General features: G+C 37.5%; 1 protein-coding gene across 1 annotated transcript in view; it reads right to left on the reverse strand.

Annotated features, from left to right (window-relative positions):
- Nucleotides 1–10000, reverse strand: part of LOC128684340 (uncharacterized) — a 319293-nt gene that overhangs the window by 243980 nt on the left and 65313 nt on the right. The gene's annotated exons all lie outside the window — the stretch shown is intronic.

A 10000-nucleotide genomic window follows, 5' to 3' on the forward strand; every position in this document is an offset into this window, starting at 1 on the left:
TGAATGTTTTCAGATACTTAGGAGTTGACGTGTCGGCGGATGGCTTTATGAAAGATGAGGTTAATCATAGTATTGATGAGGGAAAAAAGGTGAGGGGTGCGTTGAGGTATATGTGGAGACAAAAAACGTTATCTATGGAGGCAAAGAAGGGAATGTATGAAAGTATAGTAGTACCAACACTCTTATATGGGTGTGAAGCTTGGGTTGTGAATGCAGCAGGAGGCGGCTGGAGGCAGTGGAGATGTCCTGTCTAAGGGCAATGTGTGGTGTAAATATTATGCAGAAAATTCGGAGTGTGGAAATTAGGAGAAGGTGTGGAGTAATAAAAGTATTAGTCAGAGGGCTGAAGAGGGGTTGTTGAGGTGGTTTGGTCATTTAGAGAGAGTGGATCAAAGTAGAATGACATGAAGAGCGTATAAATCTGTAGGGGAAGGAAGGCGGGGTAGGGGTCGTCCTCGAAAAGGTTGGAAGGAAGGGGTAAGGGAGGTTTTGTGGGCGAGGAGCTTGGGTTTCCAGCAGGCGTGCATGAGCGTGGTCGATAGGAGTGAATGCAGACGAATGGTATTTGGGACCTGACGATCTGTTGGAGTGTGAGCAGGGTAATATTTAGTGAAGGGATTTAGGGAAACCGGTTATTTTTATATAACCGGACTTGAGTCCTGGAAATGGGAAGTACAGTGCCTGCTCTCTCAAAGAGAGGTTCGGGATATTAGCAGTTTGGAGGGATATGTTGTGTATCTTTATACGTATATGCTTTTAAACTGTTGTGTTCTGAGCACCTCTGCAAAAACAGTGATTATGTGTGAGTGAGGTGAAAGTGTTGAATGATAATGAAAGTATTTTCTTCTTGGGGATTTTCTTTCTTTTTTGGGTCACCCTGCCTCGGTAGGAGACGGCCGACTTGTTAATATATATATATATATATATATATATATATATATATATATATATATATATATATATATATATATATATATATATATATATATATATATATATATATATATAAATGTATATAAACACTGATCTCTGGCTGAAAGAGACTCGAACCTACGAACCTTAGGACAAGGTACGCAGTGCTTTACCAATCTACCCACACTGGACAATACCTTGGCGTGTAGCATGTGCTACACGTTTGATTCAAAGCAGCCAGCTTTCAGGGAGAAGCCTTACAGCTTTTCATCTCATCCCCTGCATACATCAACCTTACTAGAGATTTTAACAATGCAAGGAATTCGCGCAAGCAGGCGAAATATACAAAAACACTGATTTCTGCATATATATATATATATATATATATATATATATATATATATATATATATATATATATATATATGATTTACCATTACCAGATCCTACCATCATTAAACTTATTAAACTTTACATTGTTGATGCAAAATTTGCATATAATGATAAGTTTTACACTCAGAAATTTGATGATATCATATCATATGATATTATATCAACATAGACTAGGATATATATATATATATATATATATATATATATATATATATATATATATATATATGTATATATACATATATATATATATATATATATTATATATATATATATACATACATATATATATATATATATATATATATATGTATATATATATATATATATATACATATATATATATATATATATATATACATATATATAAATATATATATATATATATATATATATATATATATATATATATATATATATATATATATATATATATATATATATATATATATATATATATATATATATATATAAACGTCGTTATTTTGGACTTTCAGCTAAGAAGATCCAATTATCTGTCTTTCCTCCATATTTCTTCATAAAAATAATGGTGAGGATTCGATTTCAATTTTCTTCCCTCAGAAGTATCCACCAGAGTCTTAGTCATATAATTGGCTTCAGGATTTATCTGTCATTTCTATATTTTTTGTGCAATATAAACAGCAATAAAGTTGTAATTAATATCCATGATTGCTGTTATATATATATATATATATATATATATATATATATATATATATATATATATATATATATATATATATATATATATATATATATATATATATATATATATATATATATATATATATGTACATATATATATATATATATATATATATATATATATATATATATATTTAATATATATATATATTTAATATGTATATACATATATATATATATATATATATATATATATATATATATATAAATATATATATATATATATATAAATATATATATATATATATATATATATATATATATATATATATATATATATATATATATATATATATATTAATATATATATATATTTTTTTTTTTATTTTATTTTTTTATTAACACACTGGCCCGTTCCCACCAAGGCAGGGTGGCCCGAAAAAGAAAAACTTTCACCATCATTCACTCCATCACTGTCTTGCCAGAAGGGTGCTTTACACTACAGTTCTTAAACTGCAACATTATATATATATATTATATATATATATATATATTATAATATATATTATATATATATATATATATATATATATATATATATATATATTATATATATATATATATATATATATATATATATATATATATATATATATATATATATATATATATATATATATATATATATATATATATATATATATATATATATGTATGTGTAATAAGATCACAGTAAACAAGTGACATCACAATTTGCAAAACTACCTATGTGAAAGAACAGCGAAATTCCAAGTGCTTTCGTGACTTCTCACATTATCAAGGAACTATATACAGTTCCTTGATAATGTGGAATTTCGCTGTTCTCTCACAATGGCTGTTTTGCAAACACACACACGCACACGCGCATATATATATATATATATATATATATATATATATATATATATATAAATATATATATATATATATATATATATGTAGACTTATATATATATATATATGTAGATTTATCTATATATATATATATATATATATATATATATATATATATATATATATATATATATATATATATATATATATATATATATATATATATATATATATATATATATATATATATATATATATATGCAGGACAAGCCACGTGGTGGGGGGGGGAACTTTATCTCAAGTTCTTTCACACTTCTCAGTACCAGAAGTTTCAGAAAAACTGCTACACTATCACATATTGGTTTTTGGTATGCTATATCCTAGTATCTGTCATTCGGCTACGGGTTTATCATTTCCAAATGAACAAACTGATATAAAATACAGCATAGTTTAGCATACTATATCACTGCATACATATTAGATCATTGCATTCAAAATTTAATTTACAGATTTATAACCATACCCGACCCCGTGCGACGATCCTCATATATTAGAGAGAGAGAGGTAAGTGATTATAGAATTATAGAACATATAATTTTCAAACTGTTTCCCCCCCTAAAAAAATCTACAGCCGTGTTTACTCACATGCGAGATTTCGGTCATCCGACCGAGTGAGGACAACAGAGAAAAAGCCTCGTATCATGCAAATCAGTCAATGACAGGAATATAAATGAGTCTGGTATAATGAGCTCAGCAGTGTCTGAACTCAACTCATGGAATGTGAAAAATGTTGTTGCAACGCTGCAAATGAGTACTGAATGTGTGATGCGATGGTGGCGTGGTACAAAAAAATAGTACCATGAACATTTTCTATGATTATTCGTACCCCCCTTCCCCACAACTGTGTGGCACAGATGGTTATTTCACTATTGTGTGGCGCAAGCGATCATGGCATGATTTCGTGTTATAAATGAAGGTGTCATAATTGCATGCTAGACACGATGCCATAATTACGTTACGAACGATGTCGTCATGTCTGTGTGGCACAGGCGATGACGTCAAAATTGTGTGGATCAAAGGAAGATGTCTCAATGATGTGACAAACCACGATTACCAGGAACCTCAGTTTCAACGCTCCTAACAAACATATGGACCGATCTGTCACGGGATACAATTTACCCACTGACGGTAGGAGAGACGGAGAGAGAGAGAGAGAGAGAGAGAGAGAGAGAGAGAGACAGACAGAGAGAGAGAGAGAGAGAGAGAGAGACAGAGAGAGAGAGACAGACAGACAGACAGACAGACTGAGAGGATCACTGCTTACATGTGTACTGTGTACTGTCTGGACCGTCTCCACTGACGGTTAGGAGAGACGGAGAGAGAGAGAGAGAGAGAGAGAGAGAGAGAGAGAGAGAGAGAGAGAGAGAGAGAGAGAGAGAGAGAGAGAGACAGAGACAGAGAGAGAGAGAGAGAGAGACAGACAGACAGACAGACAGACAGACAGACGGAGAGGATCACTGCTTACATGTGTACTGTTTCACTGTGTATCTTGTAAGGCATGTTAATACTAAATCAAGTATTCGCCTTTGAGTTATCTCTACTGTATAAGAAAGTTATCTCCTCTGTTAGACTTTAACAAGAGCTGAGACATGATAACAGTTTTCGACTTTAGCAAGACTTTTGGAACCCTCATCTTGAATCCGCATGAAACCTTCTAAACTCTTTTTAATAATAATCATCTTGATGAAAATAATAATGACGATAATGCAAATAATAAGTACAACAAAATATAATATATATCACAATTAGTGTTTAGTCAAACAGTGGAATTCATCTCTTAGTTTATTTAAACAATAATTATTTATCATTATTCAATAACTGCATATTAAGTGGAAGGTTATTAAATATAAGTGATTAAAAAAGCGGATGTAATTTTTACTTAAACATATAATAAACTTTTAAGGAGCAGCATCAATAATGCCTCATAACGGAAATATAACCACATATACAGTATAACGATATCAATAAAGGATCACATTATACTACATATGTGTTTATATTTCCACTGTGTGGGTATTTTATACCATTTATTTCCACAATGCCTCATAACGTTATAAAGCCTGCTAGACCAACAAGAGTTAGAACAACAAGAGTTAGACCAACAAGAGTTAGACCAACAAGAGTTAGACCAACAAGAGTTAGACCAACAAGAGTTAGACCAACAAGAGTTAGACCAACAAGAGTTAGACCAACAAGAGTTAGACCAACAAGAGTTAGACCAACAAGAGTTAGACCAACAAGAGTTAGACCAACAAGAGTTAGACCAACAAGAGTTAGACCAACAAGAGTTAGACCAACAAGAGTTAGACCAACAAGAGTTAGACCAACAAGAGTTAGACCAACAAGAGTTAGACCAACAAGAGTTAGACCAACAAGAGTTAGGCCAACAAGAGTTAGGCCAAAAAGAGTTAGACCAACAAGAGTTAGGCCAACAAGAGTGAGACCAACAAGAGTTAGACCAACAAGAGTTAGGCCAACAAGAATGAGACCAACAAGAGTTAGGTCAACAAGAGTGAGACCAACAAGAGTTAGACCAACAAGAGTTAGGCCAACAAGAGTGAGACCAACAAGAGTTAGGCCAACAAGAGTGAGACCAACAAGAGAAAGACCAAAAAGAGTTAGACAAACAAGAGTTAGACCAACAAGAGTTAGACCAACAAGAGTTAGACCAACAAGAGTTAGACCAACAAGAGTGACACCAACAAGAGTTAGACCAACAAGAGTTAGGCCAACAAGAGTGAGACCAACAAGAGTTAGACCAACAAGAGTGAGACCAACAAGAGTTAGACCAACAAGAGTTAGACCAACAAGAGTGAGACCAACAAGAGTTAGACCAACGAGAGTGAGACCAACAAGAGTTAGACCAACAAGAATGAGACCAACAAAAGTGAGACCAACAAGAGTGAGACCAACAAGAGTGAGACCAACAAGAGTGACACCAACAAGACTGGGACCAACAAGAGTTAGACCAACAGGAGTGAGACCAACAAGAGTGAGACCAACAAGAGTGGGACCAACAAGAGTGGGACCAACAAGAGTGAGACCAACAAGAGTGAGGCCAACAAGAGTGAGACCAACAAGAGTGAGACTAACAAGAGTGAGGCCAACATGAGTTAGACCAACAAGAGTTAGACCAACAAGAGTTAGACCAACAAGAGTTAGACCAACAAGAGTTAGACCAACAAGAGTGAGACCAACAAGAGTTAGACCAACAAGAGTTAGGCCAACAAGAGTGAGACCAACAAGAGTTAGACCAACAAGAGTGAGACCAACAAGAGTTAGACCAACAAGAGTTAGACCAACAAGAGTGAGACCAACAAGAGTTAGACCAACGAGAGTGAGACCAACAAGAGTTAGACCAACAAGAATTAGACCAACAAAAGTGAGACCAACAAGAGTGAGACCAACAAGAGTGAGACCAACAAGAGTGAGACCAACAAGAGTGGGACCAACAAGAGTTAGACCAACAAGAGTGAGACTAACAAGAGTGAGGCCAACATGAGTGAGGCCAACAAGAGTGAGACTAACAAAAGTGAGACCAACAAAAGTGGGACCAACAAGAGTGGGACCAACAAGAGTGGGACCAACACGAGTGGGACCGACAAGAGTGGGACCAACAAGAGTGGGACCAACAAGAGTGGGACCAACAAGAGTGAGACCAACAAGAGTGAGGCCAACAAGAGTGAGACCAACAAGAGTGAGACTAACAAGAGTGAGGCCAACATGAGTGAGGCCAACAAGAGTGAGACTAACAAAAGTGAGACCAACAAGAGTGGGACCAACAAGAGTGGGACCAACAAGAGTGGGACCAACACGAGTGGGACCGACAAGAGTGGGACCAACAAGAGTGGGACCAACAAAAGTGAGGCCAACAAGAGTGGGACCAACAAGAGTGGGATCAACAAGAGTGAGACCAACAAGATTGGGACCAACAAGAGTGGGACCAACAAGAGTGAGACCAACAAGAGTTAGACCAACAAGAGTTAGGCCAACAAGAGTGAGACCAACAAGAGTTAGGCCAACAAGAGTGAGACCAACAAGAGACAGACCAAAAAGAGTTAGACAAACAAGAGTTAGACAAACAAGAGTTAGACCAACAAGAGTTAGACCACCAAGAGTTAGACCACCAAGAGTGACACCAACAAGAGTTAGACCAACAAGAGTTAGGCCAACAAGAGTGAGACCAACAAGAGTTAGACCAACAAGAGTGAGACCAACAAGAGTTAGACCAACAAGAGTTAGACCAACAAGCGTTAGACCAACAAGAGTTAGACCAACGAGAGTGAGACCAACAAGAGTTAGACCAACAAGACTGAGACCAACAAAAGTGAGACCAACAAGAGTGAGAACAACAAGAGTGAGACCAACAAGAGTGAGACCAACAAGAGTAGGACCAACAAGAGTTAGACCAACAAGAGTGAGACCAACAAGAGTGAGACCAACAAGAGTGGGACCAACAAGAGTGGGGCCAACAAGAGTGAGACCAACAAGAGTGAGACTAACAAGAGTGAGGCCAACATGAGTTAGACCAACAAGAGTTAGACCAACAAGAGTTAGACCAACAAGAGTTAGACCAACAAGAGTTAGACCAACAAGAGTGAGACCAACAAGAGTTAAACCAATAAGAGTTAGGCCAACAAGAGTGAGACCAACAAGAGTTAGACCAACAAGAGTGAGACCAACAAGAGTTAGACCAACAAGAGTTAGACCAACAAGAGTGAGACCAACAAGAGTGAGACCAACGAGAGTGAGACCAACAAGAGTGAGACCAACAAGAGTGAGACCAACAAGAGTAGGACCAACAAGAGTTAGACCAACAAGAGTGAGACCAACAAGAGTGAGACCAACAAGAGTGGGACCAACAAGAGTGGGACCAACAAGAGTGAGACTAACAAGAGTGAGGCCATCATGAGTGAGGCCAACAAGAGTGAGACTAACAATAGTGAGACCAACAAGAGTGGGACCAACAAGAGTGGGACCAACAAGAGTGGGACCAACACGAGTGGGACCGACAAGAGTGGGACCAACAAGAGTGGGACCAACAAGAGTGGGACCAACAAGAGTGAGACCAACAAGAGTGAGGCCAACAAGAGTGAGACCAACAAGAGTGAGACTAACAAGAGTGAGGCCAACATGAGTGAGGCCAACAAGAGTGAGACTAACAAAAGTGAGACCAACAAGAGTGGGACCAACAAGAGTGGGACCAACAAGAGTGGGACCAACACGAGTGGGAACAACAAGAGTGAGACCAACAAGAGTGGGACCAACAAGAGTGGGACCAACAAGAGTGGGACCAACAAGAGTGGGATCAACAAGAGTGAGACCAACAAGAGTGGGACCAACAAGAGTGGGACCAACAAGAGTGAGACCAACAAGAGTGAGACCAACAAGAGTGAGACCAACAAGAGTGAGACCAACAAGAGTGAGACCAACAAGAGTGAGACCATCAAAAGTGAGACCAACAAGAGTGAGACTAACAAGAGTGAGACGAAGAACAGTGGGGCCAATAAAAACGAGAGCAAAAGCATCATCGAGAACAACAGCAACAAAGCCTCTAACAGCCAAGTCAACAGCAGAATAAATGATCTTATACAGTGATGTAAGTCGAAGGATAAGACACACACACACACACACACACACACACACACACACACACACACACACACACACACACACACACACACACATGCACACACATACACACACACACATACACACACACACACACACACACACACACACACACACACAGACACACACACACACACACACATACACACACACACACACAAACACACACACACACACGCACACACACACACACACACATGCACACAAATACATACACACACACACATACAAACACACACACACACATACACACACACACACACACACACACACACACACACATACACACACACACACACACACACACACACATACACACACACACACACACACACACACACACACACACACACACACACACACACACACACACACACACACACACACACACACACACACACACACATCTTAATAAGGAATCGTTCAGGACCCTGTACACTGTGTACGTTAGGCCCATATTGGAGTATGCGGCACCAGTTTGGAACCCACACCTAGCCAAGCACGTAAAGAAACTAGAGAAAGTGCAAAGATTTGCAACAAGACTAGTCCCAGAGCTAAGAGGTATGTCCTACGAGGAGAGGTTAAGGGAAATCAACCTGACGACACTGGAGGACAGGAGAGATAGGGGGGACATGATAACGACATACAAAATACTGAGAGGAATTGACAAGGTGGACAAAGACAGGATGTTCCAGAGATTGGACACAGTAACAAGGGGACACAGTTGGAAGTTGAAGACACAGATGAATCACAGGGATGTTAGGAAGTATTTCTTCAGCCACAGAGTAGTCAGTAAGTGGAATAATTTGGGAAGCGATGTAGTGGAGGCAGGATCCATACATAGCTTTAAGCAGAGGTATGATAAAGCTCACGGCTCAGGGAGAGTGACCTAGTAGCGACCAGTGAAGAGGCGGGGCCAGGAGCTCGGACTCGACCCCCGCAACCTAGGTGAGTACAACTAGGTGAGTACACACACACACACACAGAATCCTCAACATTACTGTGGCTACTTGGTCACCTCATCGCCAGCCATAAAAACATTAATTAAGCTGCTTATTTCGTTAAAATACACTGAGGTTAAGCTGGATAGTTTTTACAGTTCTGTATGGTTACTATTTTAGGGAAACCTTGTATTACATTTTCTAACGACAGATAATTATTATGCAAAGCATTTCGCATGCAACTAAGGACGTTCTTCCGATGGCATTCCCATGGGATTATCACCCAGACCGTTGCCGGATTAACCTTTTCATCTCGCATCCAATATCGAATATCATTAATATCAACTAACTTTGTTGATAAATTAATAAATGATACGAATTTGGAGAAACTGAAATTGTGTGACAATTCACAGGGTGAAACTGGCTGCAAGAATTGTATTATATATTAAAATTTATAATTTAGTTTCTCACTTTTATAAAGAAGTGACTTATCTATTTATTAAAACGCACACACGCACACACACA

This window comes from Cherax quadricarinatus, chromosome 4 (genome assembly GCF_038502225.1).
Source record: "Cherax quadricarinatus isolate ZL_2023a chromosome 4, ASM3850222v1, whole genome shotgun sequence".
NCBI classification, from domain to species: domain Eukaryota; kingdom Metazoa; phylum Arthropoda; class Malacostraca; order Decapoda; family Parastacidae; genus Cherax; species Cherax quadricarinatus.